Genomic DNA, 20,236 nt, shown 5'->3' with positions numbered 1-20,236 from the left:
TTCATTTCCTATGACCGCATGCAAAAACATGTCAATTCAATGTATACGTGGTTTGCAAATACGTACATTTGCAACATTTTATCGTGAGCAGATGTTCTTCGTGATGAGATTTGTCCAATGATTTTCTATCCCGATGACAATGCCAACATCCACAAACACGATGGGTGCCTAAATGATTTGATGAATATGAAAAGGGATGTTGTGTCCTTAACAGTCACCAGATCAGATACGTTTTTAATCAAAGTCTACATAAACATATTTAAGGAGTAGGTCAATGAGGATTCTTAAATCGCGTGCACCTGGATTTGCATACAGAAACGCCCCGCCAGCTCCTTATAAGGGCATGCAACTGAAGAGACGTGTGCACAATCAGCAGACTTCACAGGCAACGCGAAAGCAACTTCAGACTGATTAAAATCATGTCAAAGCGGAAAGTCCTGTCCGGATCTAGTCCTGTAGGGTTTTTCTCTGTACATTGTAATCCTAGTTTGACTTGGTTATCGTGAATGCATTGGGTGCAGTGGCGGCTGGTCAATAGAGGGCCATGGGGCATGGCCCCACCATGAGCCACACAAAAAAAATATATATTATAATAATCATAAATTATATAAATTGTCAATATTTGTGTTTTTGAACTATGGAATGTACCCAGTAATGTGTGTAAAATATGATATCTGCGCAAAATATATGCTTTTCCTGCTCGTCCTCTCTGCCTGTGTGCTCTCTGCCTGTGTGCACGACACTCTGAGAACCGCAGCTTGGGGGGCCTGATCGTTTTGGCCCAAAAGAGACGGGGCTATGAAGCAGTTTAGCCAATTGCTGATTCAAGATATAAATGAGTGACATACAATTTAGCCAATCAGCGCCCTCAAATAGATTCAGCGTGGGGCCAGAACGATCAGGCCCCCCTCGCTGCGCGTTCTCGTCAGGAGAAGTCTCTGCAGGTGAGCACTCCTCCTCCAAGACCCGTTTGAGAGGAGAACTTTGAGGAGATTCTGCAGCCAAAGAGCTGATATCAGATCAGCTTGACCTCACAATCAGACAGCAGACTCGCGGGAAAGGGAAGCAGTACATGCGAAGCTTCACTACTAGCTGTACACCAGACAGGTTTGGCTAGCTGCATGACGTCATGCTAATAATTTATTTAGCTTTTTAAAACAACGGGGACGGATCCAGCATGGACAGTTACAGGAGTGAGGGATGAGGAGGTAAGGAAACATGAGAACACCAGGGTAGGGAGTGAGGGATGAGGAGGTAAGGAAACATGAGAACACCAGGGTAGGGAGTGAGGGATGAAGAGGTAATGAAACATGAGAACACCAGGGTAGGGAGTGAGGGATGAGGAGGTAAGGAAACATGAGAACACCAGGGTAGGGAGTGAGGGATGAGGAGGTAAGGAAACATGAGAACACCAGGACACACATGGAGAACTCTGTCAAGCTACATATTAGGCAAAGTGAACATCTTTTATTCTACATAGTTGTCCTCAGTCTCATCTGCTTAACTTGGTCATGGAGGCATCAACATGTAATAGAGATGTTAAATTAACAGTCAAAACTCATCATAGCTTAATTTAACATCAGTATTCATAATTACACTTCATGTTTACTTCTCCTGATCTTTACCTCCTATAACAAGGTCCATAGGACATCTCAATAAATCAACATGTTATATTATATTATATAAGTGTTATTTACTGATTGTTTTCGTGTTGGAATACATGTTAAATATTTAACTGCCAAGTAATAATGCGTGTTTGATACTTACATTTTTTTGCATTAAATCATACTGGGATGTTTGCTGAAATTGATAAGATGTCCCTACACAGTAAATTTGTCTGAGTAAATTTTACTCAAATTGAATACAATTTTACTCAATAAAATACAACATTTGGTCCCAGTCTATATAGAGTAAAATCTACTCTTGCCTCAGAGTTAATGATTCAGAGTATTTTTTACTCTATTCAGTGTTTGTATTTAACTCTAGATGATGATAATTTACTCTATGTAGCATAAAATGAAAACAACTCTACTGCCATTTTACTCAACTTAGAACTATATTCCACTCCATATAGAACTATATTCCACTCCATATAGAACTAAATTCCACTCCATATAGAACTATATTCCACTCCATATAGAACTAAATTCCACTCCATATAGAACTATATTCCACTCTATATAGAACTAAATTCCACTCCATATAGAACTAAATTACACTCCATATAGAACTAAATTACACTCCATATAGAACTAAATTACACTCCATATAGAACTAAATTACACTCCATAGAGAACTAAATTATGATTAAAACCTGTGAGAACTTACTCTGGAAGGATATCATTAAACCCAACAAGTTAAATAAATCAGATATCAGTATTTACCAAAGCACAATTTATTATTTTGTATTACAAATGTGCAATGTATCCATACATATTTTACAGAATACATTTTGGACCTTTGGAACACTTTGGCCTTTTCACTATGACATCGTATGGCACAATAAACAAACTTGCGTCATCACACCTGTATGACATTTGTACATCAAATGCTTTATAACAGAAAATCTTTCACATCAACTACATGAGGTCCGTCTTTTGTGCACACAACTTTATATGCATTAAAATGCTCATCAAGACACACTGTTTGCAGGCCAAATGTAACAAACAATAACCTCTCATCTTTCAGAACTACATGGTGGATTTTGACAACAACCTGATCATAAGTTCCAGTGGTGCGATTGCGTAGGTTATCAAATCTTGTACCAAGAACATATTCAACTAAGTCTACCCTTCCCCACTTCTCTGTAAAATACTGCCTTCTTTTAGTCTCAGAATTTCATACACCATAGGGATTTTCCATTTTTTCGAAACACTGATCAATTTTGCTCTCAATGTCGCTTTTGATAGGCTCCTGTAAAGATATACTTCTTCACAGATTCTTTTGCTTGATTATGGATATCGTCAACAATCTCTTCCATCCAAATTACCAAAGAGTTAACAGTTGTTTCACTTACGCCTGCCACTTTAATTTCGGCTACTGTTGCAGCGCAGCTGTCTACAAGACTCCTTTTGAGAAGGACTGAGTCAGAAGGTGAACTTCTTGCTGGCAAGTCATCAAAATTACTTGCTGCTAAATCTTCAGATGTAGATGGGCCTTCACCAGGATCAGAACAAGGTTCATGTGCTTTATTTAGATGCTTTCGAAACCCAGAAAAAGTGCCATAAACTAGTGAACAACCAGCCTGACCACATTTAAGACGAAGGGTCTTTCCTGAACAAAGTCCGTGGATCAACTTCAAGTGTTTTGTCAGGGAATTGGTGTTTGCCTGGGGGATTTTGCAAATAAAACAAAACATCTTCGTATCAACTCAATGCAGCATCCGAGCCCTCAACTCTGCAACCCTTGGATTCACCTTAGTGGTATCAACATCGATTTCAAAGATCGTGGTTTGCAAGAAGTTGTACATATTTACCAGATCCTGGTTGTACGAAGTACCGAAGACAAAATGAGCTTTGAAAAGCTCATCAAAACAGGCAAGTGTGTCTGGTGACTTACAAGGTATTGCATGCTTGTCAATCACAATGAAGTATTTGTGAATCAGACTCTTCTGGGTCCCCACAGCTAGCAGGTATGGTTGAAGGCTTTCCACGATGCCGTCCAGATGCCCCTGGATGCTCATCCCAGTCTGTGACAGAAAAAATAATGAATTAGTCAGCTATAAAATTAGTCAGTTTAAGGAAATGTCTTAATTGACCATAATCTTAAAAAGAGGATTGAAAGGTTTAGAAAAGGGGACAGAACAGTGACGTTTTTTCCAGTTTAATTGAACTGTAACCTCACCTTAATGAATTTCACAAGACGGTCACTGGCTTGTCTGGCTGAGAGTTTTCCTGGTCTCTTGCGGCCATGTGGTGATGGTGGTAGAAGGTGGACAAGAACCAAAATGGATGACATGTCACTGTCCCATCCTGGAAGTAAAAATTCATAAACAAGCATTTACTACAAGCGAACAGTCAATCCATTTTTCATTCAAAAACTATTCTCTCTTCCATAACTATGATCCTTAACTTTTAGCATACCATTTTCCACGTCTGTTGTGCATTCAGCATTTTGAACCAGGTCTTGAAGATCGGCTGTCTGTGTGAGGCCACGGCTTTGTTCGAGGACTTTCTGTTTGTAGATAGTAGGCCACCTCTCCAGGAACTTTGTAGTAGCAGCATCCCCAAACATCAGACCAAAGTCTTGGTCAATCTGCAGACAAGATAGAATTGGTCAAAACAGAACAGTAAACATTATGGTGTAGCACCATGGTCATGACAGATCTTACAACCCTACCCAGGCTATTGTAGAACAGAAATAATATTGTCATGACAGTGGCAGTAGAATGTTCACATACCAGTCCTGCCATGTCCAGGAATCTTGGAAACGCTGTGAATAGTTCAGAGGACTTCACTGGGTCATGAACCATGTCTTGGCGATAGGTACAGATCTGCTTCATCTTCTCCTTCACAGTTGCTTCATCAGCTGTATGCTTCATAAGCGCAATGGCCTCGCAGCACAGGCTCTCTGTGGTTAGCCCGTTTTCCACTCTGAATGAGTCTCTTTCTGCTTTTGGACCACCTGTAATAGTGGTGGCACTTTTATCAATTACTGGGTTAGTATATGATATTGTGTCCTAAGATATAATAAATAAGGCTTGGAAAACTCTGCAAGGATGGCCATGCAGGCACTTACGTCTCCAGAAGAAAAATAGGATATATATATATATATATATATATATATATATATATATATATATTATATGATTATTCCCTCATCATGCATTATGAATTAGACTTCACACAGTGTTTGTGACTGACTGCAGGTCTTCTTTTTTCCCTCCGATGCTTCCTTCTGAACAAATTTCAGTCTCCATGCCAGATACCCACTCCCATCTTCTGCATTGTAATAATGCTCCTAAAGTAAAAAGGGTTATTCAGTTTGATTGAACAAGTTGAAATAGTTTAATCTTTCCCCAAAAACTATCATATTTCCTAGTATTGTGATGAGGCCTTTCATTCTAATGACAGTTATTTTGAAAAACAGAGGTTATTGTATTACACGGTTAGTGTTGTGTCTTGTTAATGGGCTAACCCTTGCGGTGCGAAAGTAAACTGAGCTTTAACACCGCCAGAGTTCAACTTACGGGGGAAGGCAGAGATGGTGGCCATTAGGGCTGTCACCTTTTCCAAAACTAACACTCGAACAAATATGAAATGACATGCAATACGTTAGAGCGCCCTCTGTTGGGTGACAAAGTAAACTACGTTAAACAGTCAGCTGTGGATATAGACTGTACATTTTTTATTCAAATGAGTCATTACAGTTTGAATGTTAATTACATTCAAACAAATGTTCAAAAAGTGACAGCCCTTGTTGCCATGCAGTAATGTTTACAGATCTTTATTTGAAATAAAAACACTACCCATCTGTAAAACAGCAGTTGAAATATTTACATTCCAAGCAAGTGAAAAGTAAATAGGTTAGACGGTTTAATGTACTTACTGAGCCAAACTTGCTCCTAGGATCGGCCAGGTATGGGTACAAGGTAGTGATGCCCCTTGCGTAGTCCTCTTTAACGCGCCTTGAAGGACTTGTCCTACACACAAACACACAGACTTTACTATATGTGCTCCAATCAAAAGTATTGATGTGTAAATTCCACCTGCTAAAAGAGGGGTGTTGTACTGTGTCAATTCAAGACACACATGTGTATTAGGAGTGCAGGTATGTAATAATAACATGACAACATACCCATGTTCACTTGTCATATGTGCGACCAATATCTTGACCATATCACGTCTTCTGGCATCCGTTAGGCTTTTTGTTCGGGCATACTCATTCATGATCCTCTCTCCTCCAGGTTTGTTCTTCAGGATGTCTTCAATCATCTAAGTGGGAAGAACAAAAATGAACACAATGAAACGTTTAAAACAATAATGACATCAAGTATTATCAAACAGAATGGCCATCATTTTACAACTTCAGTTATTCAGCCATTTACCATTCAACCTTGGCATTTTTTTTAAACCTTCAGAAAGGATGCAAGGGAAACTGCAGAGCTTACCTGAGCTAGATGACTTCCCTCATCTCTTTGTCTTGTAGCAGGACTATGCTGGAATATAGTGGTGTCGTCCGAGTCCCTCTCATTGTCTCCACTGAAGCTTGCAAAGGAGGAGCATGAAGGGGAGCTCAAAGAATCTAGAAATCATATTAACTAATGTGATTAACAATGTGACTATAAGACAATATAAGTGCACACATCCATTATTAGAGGAATGCAAATATTTCACATTGTATCATGCCCACAACAGTTCCACAAATGGTGGAAAGGGTGAGCAGAGATGATTTCAAAATATCTAAATAAGATTTTAAAAAACCCCAACTCAGATATATTAAATTGTCTTGCATATTCAAAACATGTTAGATTGACCAAGCCATACAGATAAATATGAAGTTATAAGCTAATAAGTAACTAACCCTCAAGATTTGAGTCTTGGGGTAGACAAATCTCCAGTACACCAATGTCTTGTTTCTTTAGTAGAAACTCAAACACCTCCTCATCAATTTCGGTCTTTGATTCATCATAGACTTTTAAGTCCAAGGTTGGCAGGTCAAATTTCTTGGCAACTGTGAAGACAAAATACCAAGGCACAAGCTTAGTGATGAATCGGTTGTGTATTTGCAGAAAAACATAACAGACAGAAATCAGAAGGCCATCTTCACTTGAACATTGTAATCCCAAAACTGACTTAGTGTTCCATGCAGACCTTTGCTATTCCAGGGAAAAGACTTTCAGTTATGCAAAACATAGAGTAACATCCCAAGTGTATTGTTCCACAGGTTAGTGTGTGCAATATTTTTCACTCACCACAATCCAAAAATGATTTGAAGGTTAGTTGCCCCTCATAACAAATGTACTTCTGACGATCTCTGTACTTCACTCTTACAGCCTGCATCCTTCATGACAAAAACAATTAAATTAGTTTCATTATCAGAAACAGCTGACTGCCAACATTAGTAATACCATAGTAAGCCAACATTAGAAAGACATGATGCATGGACTAATAGTATGTCTCCACAAGGGTAAACTATTTAATTATAAAAACGAGGGACATTTTAAGCACGTCTTTATTACGCTGTACTAAAGGGACCTGTTCATTCGCTTGAATCGCCAATTCGCGTCACTCCAGTCTCATAGTGTCTGTGCATAGACTTTGTATGTAATCTACTGCGTTTGGCGTGAACACAGCATCAGAAATGTAACCAGTTGTCTCATCTTGAACAATGTCTACTTCACCTGGTTGTCTCCGACTTGGCAGTCTCCAGCATGCCACAGTGCAACAGATCAATCAGCTTATGCTGCGAAATTCTACCCGCACTTCGCGAGTCAGCCGTGCCCAGCTAGTTTTAGCGGTCAACAGAGTGAAGTGCATTTTTTCAAAGTACAACACACATGTTGCATCGACCAGGGTGCTGATGAACTGCAGCGAAACACAGTCCATCAACACAGCTCTTTTCAGAGTCAAATACACGTGTTGGCGGCAACAAACGCAGCTAGAAACAGTCCAACAGTCATTAACAGCTCTTTTCAGAGTCAAATACACGTGTTAGCGCCCACAAACTCAGCTAGAAACAGTCAGTTTAAAACTGTCTTTAACAGCTCTTTTCAGAGTAAAATACACAGGTTAGCGCCAACAAATGCAGCTTAAAACGGTCGTTAACAGCTCCTTTCTGAGTAAAATACACGTGTTGACGCCAACAAACTGCAAATTCTACATAGCCATTTTCACAGTAAAATGTACCTGTTGCACCAACTAACTGCAGCAAAAGACGGCCCCTCTACACAGAATAAAACACACATGCACCTGCTCAGTGAAGTCCGCTGGCTACTGATGATAGCTAATACTACTTTATTGAGACTTTAATCAGGTGTGTCGACGTTAATATGTCCATAAACCACCAAATATTTTGCGAATTGATGTTAATGCGTTAGAAGCTAACGTTTGACTGTGACTAAGTTATGTGAAAACGTTAGAAGCTACCGTTAGCATCTGCTAACGCGAACAATCAGAAGCTACGGCTCATATCTGACAATGCAAATAGTGACGTAACGTTAGGTTAGCTGCAATGTTGCTACACAATGTTCCTTACACACATGAAGTTAACCAAGACCTTACCTGACATGTTATTTCAAATGCCGTCTTCTGTTCCTCACTTCAGCCCTTCCGTTCCATAAAACGTCAGCTCATTCCAGTGTAGCGAGAGGTGTCATGGCGGCAGAAACGAAACTTAAGGAACCGTTGTGGGCGTGGTCACGCTGTTTTACTCCAATAGATTTTATTCTGAATATTTACTCACACTCTACTGGCTACTGGAAGTAATTACACTCCAAAATGATTAAATATGACTCCTTCAGTGGAAAATAATTGTAACTCCGGAAATATTACTCTCCCGTACCTCGAACATTTTACACCAGCCGCCACTGATTGGGTGCCTTCCATTTCAGCTGTTGTGGAAATAAAGCTATCTTCCACACTTAGAGCGGATTTAAGAGGACAACGAAAGCTCTCAAGAGGCGTTTAGTTATATCAAAAAGCAATAGGTTTATTATCAACAGAGTTATTCAGCCCAGCAGTTATACGTGCACGGGTCTCTAAGGCTTTTCTCTCAGTCGAGATCCGCCATAAGAACGCTTTAACATAGCAGCGTGATGATTTATGTAGGTCCTTCTTATGGAAGCCCATTGGTCAAAATCAAAGAAGCAGGCGGAGCTTGTTTGTACAAGTAAGCCACCTGGTTGGAGCCTGAGCATATCCGCCCACACTGGCCCATCCCAGAAGGTGTAGTCATCTGTCAGTGTGTGGTGAGATGTTGTAGAGTGTGGACGGGGAAAAAGTGGAGCTGGTCTAATACGGCCGTTGAAACCGCTAGGGCGTTGTCTCTTCCCTGTATCTCACTCATCTGTTGTTCTACCTTTATCTAAAATGGTGGCCTATCCCTAAAATGGCGGCCCATCCCTTGTGACGCAGTTAAGTCAGTAATCTTCCACTTACTTCTCCCTCGCCCTAGCGTGTACTGTGAGTATTGCGTGAGTGGTTATTAAAGCTGCATAAGCTAGTGGCTATTAAAGCTGAAATAAGCTATTTTATCAATAAATCCCTCTCTTGACATCTGAAGGACGTCACTTTCTTTACCTTTCTGCCCTGTTCACACGCCTGTGTCTGGCTCTGCCTCACCTGACCCTAACAGGCTGGTCTGCTCCTCCCATACTGGGTAAGCTCCATAAGGAGGTGGTGGTGGTTTCTTGGAGAGGGCTGTGGTGATGAGACGGCCAACCAAGGAACGAATACAGGGTATTATACAACATCCACATGACACCAGTATTGCAATGAACACTCCCGCTGACACTGCTATTGACAAGATCAGGTTCTTCCATTTTCCAAACATGTTTTCCATCCAATCTCCAAATGGATTGTCTATACCTGATGCTTCCTGCATTTCTTTTGACAGTGCCTTCAGACTATTCAGTGCTTTTGTGACTGAACCGTCCGGCGCAGTGTTGTTGGGGATGACAGTGCAACACAGATCTCCAAACATTGAGCAAACACCCCCTTTTTCAGCTAGCAACATGTCCAAAGCCATTCTGTTCTGCATAGAAATCAAAGAAGTTGGGGCCAGCTGCTCAGCCAGGCCCTCTATTGCATCCCTAGTATGATTAGCCAAGCGAAGAACATTGTAATGCACATAATTAATACGATCAACATTTTTATTTACTGTTATCCATGGGATTATACTTACGATACTCTCAAAACCTGCTGCAATTTGGTCTACCAATTTGTATTCATTAGGCACTCCTCTGGGCACTCCGATTGCATCTATGTAGGTTGGACCTTTGTCCAGACTGAACTCAGTTCCAGCTGCTCTTTTTGCTAAGATATGTCTGCGTCTGCGTTGGGTCAGGCTTTGCAATTTGTTTTGCTCCTGTAGTATTTTGTCTCCCATTAAGGTGAGTGGCATTCCTAGCCTCACCATAGCACACACTCCCATTGAAGATGCTGGTATGCTAGAGAATAAGCGCAGACCCCCACAGTAGTAGAATAGTCCTCCCCTAGCCCAACTACCTATCTCTGAGCCTGGTCGTGTCATATTGCACCAGTCTTCAGGCACCCTGCCTAGGTTGGTTTGAGCTCTAGCGTTGGTGAAATGGTAACAGACATATCTGGATCCTAGTCCTTTGTAAGCTCTGAAATATCCTACTGCAGTTGCGTTATCAATTGGTGGAAATATGGATGCCAGAGTCGTGCAATTTGGTGGAGTAGCCATTTTAGTCATATTTGTCATGCACGCGTATCCTGTTGGGTCAGTTTCAGGATATAGTGGTGCTGGTTCGGTGAACATAGCTGGTCTTGCTGCAGCACAAGCTACACAGCCACCCATTTTGTTTTTTCTAGCATTATCAACAATCCAATTTAACCAAACATTGTCGCTTCCATGTCCTGTAGCTAGTTGGATCACCTGTTGGGGAGTCCATTTTGAAAAATCTTCTGACAGTACTACTGGGACATCTGCATTTGGTGGCTGCTTGTGCTCTTCTTTTGGAACCTGAGTCGTGTTCTGCGTGGCGGGGATTATGTTGACTTGAATCGCTACTAAGGGATCGCTCCCTGCTATGTCTACCAGTAGGAGAAACCATCCTGTCTTTTCCTGTACTGCTGTGCGTCACGTTGTTTAAGGACAGTGACAGAGGATTAGTGGTCGCTGAGAAATCGCGCTGGAATTCTATTTTGTCCCATAACTGTCTCCCACTTCCCGAATTGTTGTGGAAGTAATCCCAACTGTAGTTAGGGTTCCAGTCCCCTGTATATTTAGTCACAAATTTCCATACACTGCACGAACGTGCCCCTACTCCGGAATTCCCGTTCTGTTCACAATTTTCGACAGAGTAGTACGGGGCGCACAGATATACATTATATCCTCTCCACGCGGTTGGCTTTCCCCTACAATTGATGACATCACACAGGTCAAAAGTAAAAATGGTCTTGCTCCCCTTGGTGTAGTTTAAGGTCAGATATGCACCACACACTTTTGATGGTGGCTGGTATGCCGGTTCTGAGGCATCTCTTTTTTGCCTACTCTTCCCTCTCTCGAGGTCGTTTTGAGTTTTGTTCACATCCTTGCTGCTTGTTGTCAGATTGCAGCTTGGATGAAGCTCAAACCCTGTCAGATTTTTCACTGCCTCTGGCAGACAACCATTGTTTCCGCTAGTTGGTTTGTTCACTGTTTTGTACCTCATTTCCAATCCCCAAATCAAGAATATCACCATTCCCACACACCCATTAGGATCCATTTGGTTCTTCTACCTATGCCCATCTCTTTCCAGGTGGTTGGGGGATGTCTCCCCAGTGGCTGGAGGTCCCTTCTTCCAAACAAATTACCCTGCATTTTGCGTCAGATCACCTCGGACCTCTGCTAAGGGTCTGGAACGCTCAGGTGCTGGGGCACAATGTGACAGGTGGTGCCAAGGTGCTCCTGATTTACCTATGACCTGGACCGAGTGTGAAGTAACCTCCTTCACTTCGTACGGCCCTGTCCACCTGGGGTCAGTCCACTTTCTCTTATGAACTTTGACCCTGACCCAGTCACCTACTCGGATGAGATTTTTTACTTCCTCTTCTTCGCCACATGGGCCCATCAACGTGTGCTGCGCCATGTGCGTAAGCCGAATCTGTGAAGATGTTTACTGATTTTCCTTCTGCTATTTTCAGGGCTTGTATGAGCGCTTCGACTTCTGCCAGTTGCACTGATGCCGGTTGAGGTAGGATCCCTGATGCTACTACTGAGTGTTTTAGATCTTCGCATTGTCTCACCACAGCATAGGATGCTATGTTTCCTTCTTCTCCTTTGTAGCAACATCCGTCCGTGTATAACCACATTTCTGCTTCTAGGATCGGTGTGTTTCCTAGGTCTGGCCTTAGTTTGTTTTCAATGATTGCCATTGCTTCGCAACTGTGTGGTTGATCTCCCTGTTGTAGTGATGATGCCATATTGATTCCTCCTGTTTCATAGACAATGTGTGATCTTGTGCATTCTTTTTGAATTTTCGATTTTCTTGCAGCTCCGAACGTGAATTCTTTGCTTAGGAGGAATGCAGCCACCCCATGATGTGTGTGGATTTTCAGAGGGTGGCACATGACAATGTGGGATGTTTTCTCAATCGCCTTTGCAATTGCCGCCATGTGTCTTGTACAGGTGGATTGGCCAACTTCAACTGGGTCCAGCTTTGATGAGTGATACATGAGTACCTCTCTTTCTCCCCCTTTTTTCTGATACAAAACTGCATTTACCATCCCTCCTTTTTGTTCAGAAACATCTAGGTGGAAAGGGAGTGAATAGTCTGGAGCTTGAAGTGCCGATGCATGTGACAGAGTCTGCTTGAGAGTGGTGAACGCTTCTTCTTGTGTCCAAACTAGTGGGGCTGAGGTGTTTCTAGTTCCTGGTTCCTTAAGCAGGCTTCTGAGACAGGTGGTGAGGTCCGCGTAGTCCGGAATGTGACTGCGAGAGTAGCCTGTTAGACCCAGGAATGACAGCATGTGTCCCACGGTGCTAGGTCTGTCATGATGGAGGATGCTTTCTCTGTGGGCTGTGCTTACAGCTAGGCCGCTTGATGAGAGAGTGCGACCCAGGAAAGTGACTTGTCTCCTACATGTTGGACCTTGGTTTTCTTGACTTTGTAGCCTTTTGAGGCTAATAGTTGCAGCAGAGTCTCAGTTGTCTCCAGGCACGTGGCTGCTGATGGGGCAGCAATCAGGAGGTCATCCACATATTGTATGAGGACGAAACCTTCCGGCACCTCTATGTCAGACAAGTGTAGTCTGAGATGATGGTTGAACAAACCTGGAGAACAACGATAGCCTTGTGGTAGGCGAGAATAGGTGTATTGCTGGTCGTTGAATGTGAATGCAAACAGTGACTGTGAGTCTTTGTCCAGCGGGATGCTGAAGAAGGCGTTAGCGAGGTCAATCACTGTGAAATACGAGTGCTGTGGGCTGAGATTTGTCAAGGCAATGTGTGGGTCTGGAACCGGATATGACGCAGGTATAGTGGCAGCATTGATTGGTCGAAAATCTTGTACCATCCGCCATCCTGTGTTGGTTCCGGCCTTCTGTACTGGCAATATTGCTGTATTGTATGGTGATTGAGTTTTCACCAACACTCCAGCTTGTAGCAGACCTGCTATGGTCGGGGCGATGCCTGCGATTTGTTCTGGCTTTAGTTTGTACTGTGGGTGCCAGATAGGAGGTGCCAATGGATCCAGCAGCGCCACCTTCACAGGTTTGACCGTTGCCAATTTTCCCACATCATAAGGGCCTGTCGTCCATAGCTTCTTAGGTACGCCTTCCAATAGAGCTTGAGTTGCTGGATGGTCAGTGCATGGTTTACCATGATGTCGTGGCAGTGGTAAATGCTCAGGCAGTGTGTGTTCTTTGGTAGTGATGACCCATCGCCACATATCTTCTTCTGTTGCCTTCAGCAGTCCTGCTGTATCTGTGTGTACCCATGACACAGTATGTGCTCTTTTTATCATAGGGCCGAGTCCTCTGGCCTCTTGTCCAAATCCAACCGCTAGGGTGACATGTGGAGCCGATTCTTTGCTGAGACCATACCACTTGGTCTGAAAATCATCCAATATCACTGCTGCAGCCACTCCTTCTTTTCCACAATACACATCATGACATATGATTATTGGAGTTAGGTGTGCCATATTGTTGTCCCAATCTTCAGCATATGGGCAGTCTGGATCGTCCGTGACATTCATAGTGCAGTGTACATATGGCAGAGGAGTTTTATATGGATGCAGTGTTTGAATTTGTTCTCTGTGTATGTTGAACCAGAATTGAATTGCTGGTGTGCTTGGTCCTGTGACTAGACATCTCAGCCAGTACACTTCTTCATCCAATGATTCCACATTAATGGATGTTTGTGGCATTGATAGTATTCGCACAGGCATTGATAGTGTGCTTGCAGGGGGAGGGTCCAGTGAGACCTGGACCCCGTCGTTGTTTAGCCATATTGTTAGGCCTAATTTTGACATCAGATCTCGGCCCAGTAGATTTACTGGGCAGTTTGGAGCTGATAGGAAACTGTGTGACCATTGTTGACTTCCTATTTGGACATTTAGAGGTTTAGTGCACCACTGGCGTTCTGGCGTGCCTGAGACCCCAACCACTGACACATATTTTGATGACAGGACCTGTGGAGACGTGAGGCTGGAATATGTTGCCCCTGTGTCCACCAAAAATGTGTGTTCCTGTCCATTTATTGTGCAAGTGAGAGTTGGCTCACTTGCTAGTCCAAATTTCATAATGCCGGTGCCAGGTGGTTGTGGGGTGTCCTAGTAGGGGCCTTGATTGGGATACCCCAACTGTATTTGTGGTGCCTGGTTGACATGTTGTCCAGAGTGAGGATCATTTGGCGTCCATGGCTCAGTGCCTCCTAGTGGCGGCTGGTATGGCTGTCCAGCTTGATTCTGGCTTCTTGGATCCTGATTGCCTCTCCCTCTCTGGTAACTTCCTCTTCCTCTGGGTCCTCCTCCTCTTCCACGTGGTGGGCCTTGTTGTTGTGGCTGGTCACGTGAGCGGCAGTCACGTGAGTAGTGACCTGGTTTTCCACAGTTGTAGCAGTAGAAAGTTCCTCCTTGGCCACCCCCTTGGGCGCCTCCTCTTTGTCCTCGTTGGTTTTGTTGCCATGGTTGCTGCACCATCATTACAGGGAACACTTGTTCTGCTTGTGTTTCCTGTTGAGCCATCTGCTTCTTTTTGTCTTTAGCAGTCTTTTGAGCCGAGTCCAGGTCTGCCAGCTGTCTCTTCATTAGTGCCACTTGCAGTGCCTTGAGCTCCACATCTGATCCTTCCACTGCTGCTCTGTGTTTATCATAGTGGTGCAGTACATGTTCTCTCCAGGCAGCTTGGGTGAAGGATGCAATGCCCACCGTGTTTTCCACCGCTTGTTTTACTTTGTCAGGGAGACCTTTGATCACCATGCTTCTCCAGAGTGCCATCGATGTCTGTGATGTATCCGGAGACTCTCTGAACGTTGTTCTCCACACCCGCTCAGCTCGAGCCAGCAAGTCTGCAGCAGCTTCTCCAGGTCTGGCCATGAAGGTTGACATTTGGCTGTGGTCTGTCGGAGTGGGGTACTCTCTCCTTAGGGCCAGATGTATCAGTGCTCTGACATTGCCTATGGGCGTGGGATCTGCCATGTTTGTGGTCCCGGCGGCGGCTTCAATCTTCTGCAGTGTGTGCGAGTCCGATGCTCTGGCCAGCAGGCCTCTGTAGTCACCTAGTGCCAATTCGTATGTAGATGTGTATTTGCCTAACTCGTCTAACCATGGCTCCGCTCCTGAAGTCAGTGCAGGCAGTGATGCGAGCAGTGTTGTCATATCCATGAAGGAGAAAGGAGTGAATGCCATCTGGCGAGGGGCCGCTGCTGTTGGAGCTGCTCTGAGGGGCAGCTGACGTGATGCAGGCCGGTATTGATTTCCACTGCGCGTTGTTGATGGGTCTGTGGCTGATCCTATGAACTCTCCATTCAGCGTTAGCCTCTTTACCTCTCGTGTCTGTAGCCATGCTTGTTCGTGGGCTGTCTGTGCAGCTAGTTCGGTCAGCTCCTCCTCTTCCCTTGCATCGGGAGCCCACAGGTTCGTTCCTGGTATAGCACGTCCCCTAGCTTCCCCGTAAGGCGCATAGGGCCCTGCTGCTGCACGCTCTTTTCCCAGCTTTGTGAGCTCCCCCAGATGTTGTTCCAGGATTTCAATTTCGCCTTCTACGTCTTCTTCTTCTCTTTGTTGTTGACGGTCTCTGATTGAGTCGCTCATTCTGTGCAGAGTTTCGAGTGTTTCTGCCAATTCTAAATCGTCGTCGTCTGGCCCGATGTTTGCTTCGACACTTGGTCTAGGTGTAGTTGCGGGTCCGGGTGTGTTTGCCAGTACTAGGGCGTCAAGGTGAGCCGTCAGGTTTTCCACAGTCTTCTCGACTTGCCTCGCCCTTCTTCTTCTCTCCTTTTCCTCTACTGAGACAGGTATCTGCAGCTCTCCTCCTTCTACTGCGAAGACTCCTTTCAGGTACCCCTTTGTTACTGGTCTCACTGGAGCCTGCACGAAAGGGTTTGTGGGCACATAATCTGGAGGTGGAGGTGGCAGGTCAGGGTACAGTTTGCTTTGTTCATGCTCATGCTTGTCTTTGTTGTTTGGGGCGAACGGATTGTTGTCATATGGGGGAGGGGCTGAGGGTGCTAGGGCCGGAAACATGCCTCTGCTGTGTTTGGCGGCCTCTAGCGGTGAGCTTGCTGCTTCAGCTTCCAGCTTCATCTTGTCCCATGCATCTTTGCCAGCCTGCTCCATCCATTCCTTCTGTTTTTCAATGGGAATCGGCTTCCTGTCCATCCTTTTCCTGTCATAGTCAAAGCACCTCTTGATGTAGGGCCACACCCCTTTCTCTTCAGCCACTTGGTTTGACGCCTTTCTTTTTCCCATGTTTACACATTTAGGATTTCTGTCCTCCCAGTCTTTCTTCTTCTCTTCATAGTGTCTCACTACTTCTTTGCTTATCTGTTGCAGCTCCTCTTCCGTTGGGGGACGATTCACCCGTTCTCCATCCCAAATATCTTTATCCTTCCATCTCTTTATCATTCTCTTGTACGCTTGCTGCTCTACCGGCCAATGCTTCCTTCTTCCATTCATCCTACTCTGATCCTGCACATCATTCTCCAAATTGCACAGATAAGTGCTCTCTTTCCCTGCCATGTCTACCTCCTCTTCACTGTCTCCACTAATTTGAAATATAAAATGTTTGGATGCAGTATTCCCAAATGTCCACCAGATGGAGCCAAAGCTCCTGTCGAATGTTCTTCTTGCAGTTCCCGAAGTACCCACAGAGGGAGCCAAAACTCCTGTCAAATGTTCTTCGTGCAGTTCGTGAAGTACCAACAGAGGGAGCCAAAGCTTCTCCCAAATGTTCTTCAGCCCTCTGACCTTGGCCTAGATACTACACTCCCTAGAGCTGCACCTGGTTCTTATCTGAAATTTTCACTCCCTTTTTTCAGTGTCTCTCTGACTGTCTGAATGTCTGCTCTGTCTTTGCTTCTAAATTTGTTGACAGTCCCTATGGAACACAATTTCCAATAAATCTGTAATCTTTGTAACTACACCAGTAAAACTGACACGTATATTAACCCTTAGCTGTCTCTCTCACATGTACGCTTCACGCAATCACTCTCACCCATACCAAATTGAAACCATACACTGCCGTCCCTGAAATACGCACAAATCACATATAGCTCTGTTCTTATAGCGTTTTCACGAGCACGGTCCCGAGGGAAATGGCATCACTCAACAGTCAATCCACTTTCTCAAACTCAGCAACCCGACTGCAGTGCAGCAGGCTTCTTAGCCACCACACAAATGACAAACTGCTTTTCAGCAAACAAATACAGTCAAATAATAAACAATTCTTTCCCTAACCTACAACACAAAACCAACTGTGCTACTTTTAATGTATCACAACGACCGCTGCGTATTGCAAAATACAAATGCAGTAAATGCTCTGGCCGGGAATCGAACCCCGCGCGGCACCCGGGGATTCTTTAGCTAAAACTCCCTAAACCGTTTCCCATTCATTTTCAATGGTAGTCCTAAACCAGTACGGATGTAATATATCTTTGGCCACCAGCAGCAGCAGCGCTGGAGTGCCGTTTTGCGAGAGAAAGATTTTCTCCGGTGTTTGTCAGTCAGTCTGAGCCTGGAAAGAGCATCGACAGCCCGCATTTTCCGGATCTATTCGCTGGGTGGACACTACGTTGAACGGTAAGTCATTAAGATGAATAACAATGAATTAAAATGTCATGACAATTAGTCTGGGCTGTCTGACATTCACTTGAAAGCTTCAAAGATAAAGTTAGTTGTGTTTTTTTTGTGTTATATTGTGTCGAAGTCGGACTTCTGTATGAGTTCGTTACCTTACAACATAACGTAATCTGGAGCCGTTAACGGTTCATACCGGTTAATTCATGTCTGACTTTGATGCGTTTTTGTGACCAAAAGTATCACAAGTTAACACGAACGTGCATTCAAATAAAATGAGTTGGCGTTTACTACGCATGTCAGTGATTATAGAGGCTGAGCAGCGGCCGGTTAAGGTTGTGGTGAACGTAAGATATACTCTGTTACTTTACGGACACGTAACAAAAGAACAACAAGCTGTGACCGGACCCGGTGGTTCATGTGAATCACGTTAACGTTAAATAAACATGCACGTCTCCGTTGTATCACGTCACGTATCGTCATTAATGCATGTAGTTCATAGTTATGTACATTAACTGCTCCACGTGTGTTTGACAGCATTAGTTACTAACGTTAGTTACTTGGCAGATTAAGGATATCAGACAAAATATACTCAACTAATAAATGATGTGTTATTACAGATTAAACTACCAGCAGTATATAAAGTCATTAAAGTGATGAACACATGCTTTTTTGTACTTTTACTTAAGTCAGACTTTGAGTAAGTAAGATTTGAATGCAGGACTTTCACTTAAAGAGTATTTACACCATGTGGTGGTATTAATACATATTTTTTTACTGAAGTACAAGATGTGTAGACTTTCTCCATCACTGTTAAAATAATGTTTATGTACAAGAAGTGCAAGAAGATATTAATTTAATGAAGTTCTAATTCTCGTCTGTTTGCATCTCAGTGATGGATGAAGATGAAGAGCTGGAGAGAGGGATGCTGAGTATCTCCTTCAAAGCAACATGTGCAGAGCTGAGAGTAAACATTTGATGTCTTTCATTTCTACCACCTGAAGATTTAAAATCAGTTACAGTTCAGCCGGTTTGCTGAACGGTTAATCGTGTGTTCTATTCAGTGTATATGATATGTTTTTTGTTTATGTTTACCAGCTGTTTCTGCATCATCAAACAGCCAGACAACAGGCTCCGGGAACAGAAAGAGGATTTTTCACCAAAAACGTTTCACCAAAAACTGCCATCAACAGACAAGCATGGGACCATGACTTCTTATCCCACGTGAAGCATTGAACCGTTCTGTCTCATGTTTAGGTGTTCTGCTTGTTGTCCTCGTGACTATGAATTGATACCAGTCATGATGAGGGTACGTATCACTCTTTGTTTTCTTATATGGATAAAAAGAAACAATATGTATGTATGAAACTGCTGTGTTACTAACACCTGAATGCATGTGTTTGAAGTGTGCCATGTTGCTTCACCTGCCTAGGTTACATCACAATGACACACACTGAATATTAACCCATTGAAAGACAAACACACGTGTATGAATGAAGTATATTCTTCATATATTAATGTGAGAAACAGTCTGTCATTGGATACGGCTGAGAAAGGTGACGTAACGATACTAACAGTTGTGTTTCTTTGTCAAAATATAAATTACTGACAAGGTGTTTTCCATTGTAGAACCATCTGCTACACTGGCTGCACCAACTCATCTGAAGGGTTCACAAGTAGATGGTAAATACATCCAACATGTAAACACATCTGTCATATTCACTGTGCTCATATCTGTTATAAACCATTGATTGTGTTTTGTGATCCTTCTCTCCTTGCAGCCGCCTCTGTAACTGTAAGGAGACCAGTGCCTGTTCCTCAGGAGCTCACGTGTCTGCTGCCAGAAGGAGCGGGTCGTCCAGCAACAGAGGCGACTGTCACAGTCCCTGGTGTGTGTTATTTGACCTGTATTTGCATCTTAAAAATATACTTCATGTTGTGTTCATCAAAACTGTTGTTAATTCTATACAGTTACTGCTGCACTGTATTCAGACAACAGGTAGGCAGCACTCCAGTGTCCAGCTTGCTGAGTTTCACAGACTACAGTGTAGCTGTCATGTTACATCCTTGCTTCATCTTACTGTCAATAATAATGACAACATGTTTAATATTCTCTATAGTGTCAGAGGCACCCCTGATTTCTCCTGAGACGTCTGCAGAGCCCGCTCAACTGTCACCAGCACAGAGAGATCAACGTTAGTATTAGAAGGTTTTTCATGTCAAAAGATTAAATCAAGACGCACCCAGAATCGTACTAATTTGCTCCGTTTATTCTTGTCTGACTAGGTGAGCCATCACCCAGGCCGTTAGCTGTCCCCACCCGTCCTCCTCCAC

At 43.5% G+C, this 20,236-nt stretch overlaps 2 long non-coding RNA genes across 2 annotated transcripts; both read right to left on the bottom strand.

Moving 5' to 3' along the window:
* Positions 1-3,520: 3,520 nt before the first annotated feature.
* On the bottom strand, positions 3,521-4,194 carry LOC306777215. The gene is made up of 3 exons (XR_013771969.1): positions 4,083-4,194; positions 3,844-3,971; positions 3,521-3,688 (listed from the first exon to the last, which is right to left on the bottom strand). It is a non-coding gene; the product is annotated as an uncharacterized lncRNA (long non-coding RNA).
* A 1,363-nt stretch (positions 4,195-5,557) lies between these two features.
* LOC306777107 lies at positions 5,558-6,153 on the bottom strand. Its single transcript, XR_013771961.1, has 3 exons — positions 6,110-6,153; positions 5,797-5,933; positions 5,558-5,641 (listed from the first exon to the last, which is right to left on the bottom strand). It is a non-coding gene; the product is annotated as an uncharacterized lncRNA (long non-coding RNA).
* Positions 6,154-20,236: the final 14,083 nt, after the last annotated feature.

The sequence above is a fragment of the Melanostigma gelatinosum genome (assembly GCF_949748355.1).
Source record: "Melanostigma gelatinosum genome assembly, chromosome: 5".
Classification (NCBI taxonomy): Eukaryota; Metazoa; Chordata; class Actinopteri; order Perciformes; family Zoarcidae; genus Melanostigma; species Melanostigma gelatinosum.
The sequence above is the reverse complement of the archived record's forward strand: the minus strand, read 5'-3'. Positions and strand labels throughout refer to the sequence as shown.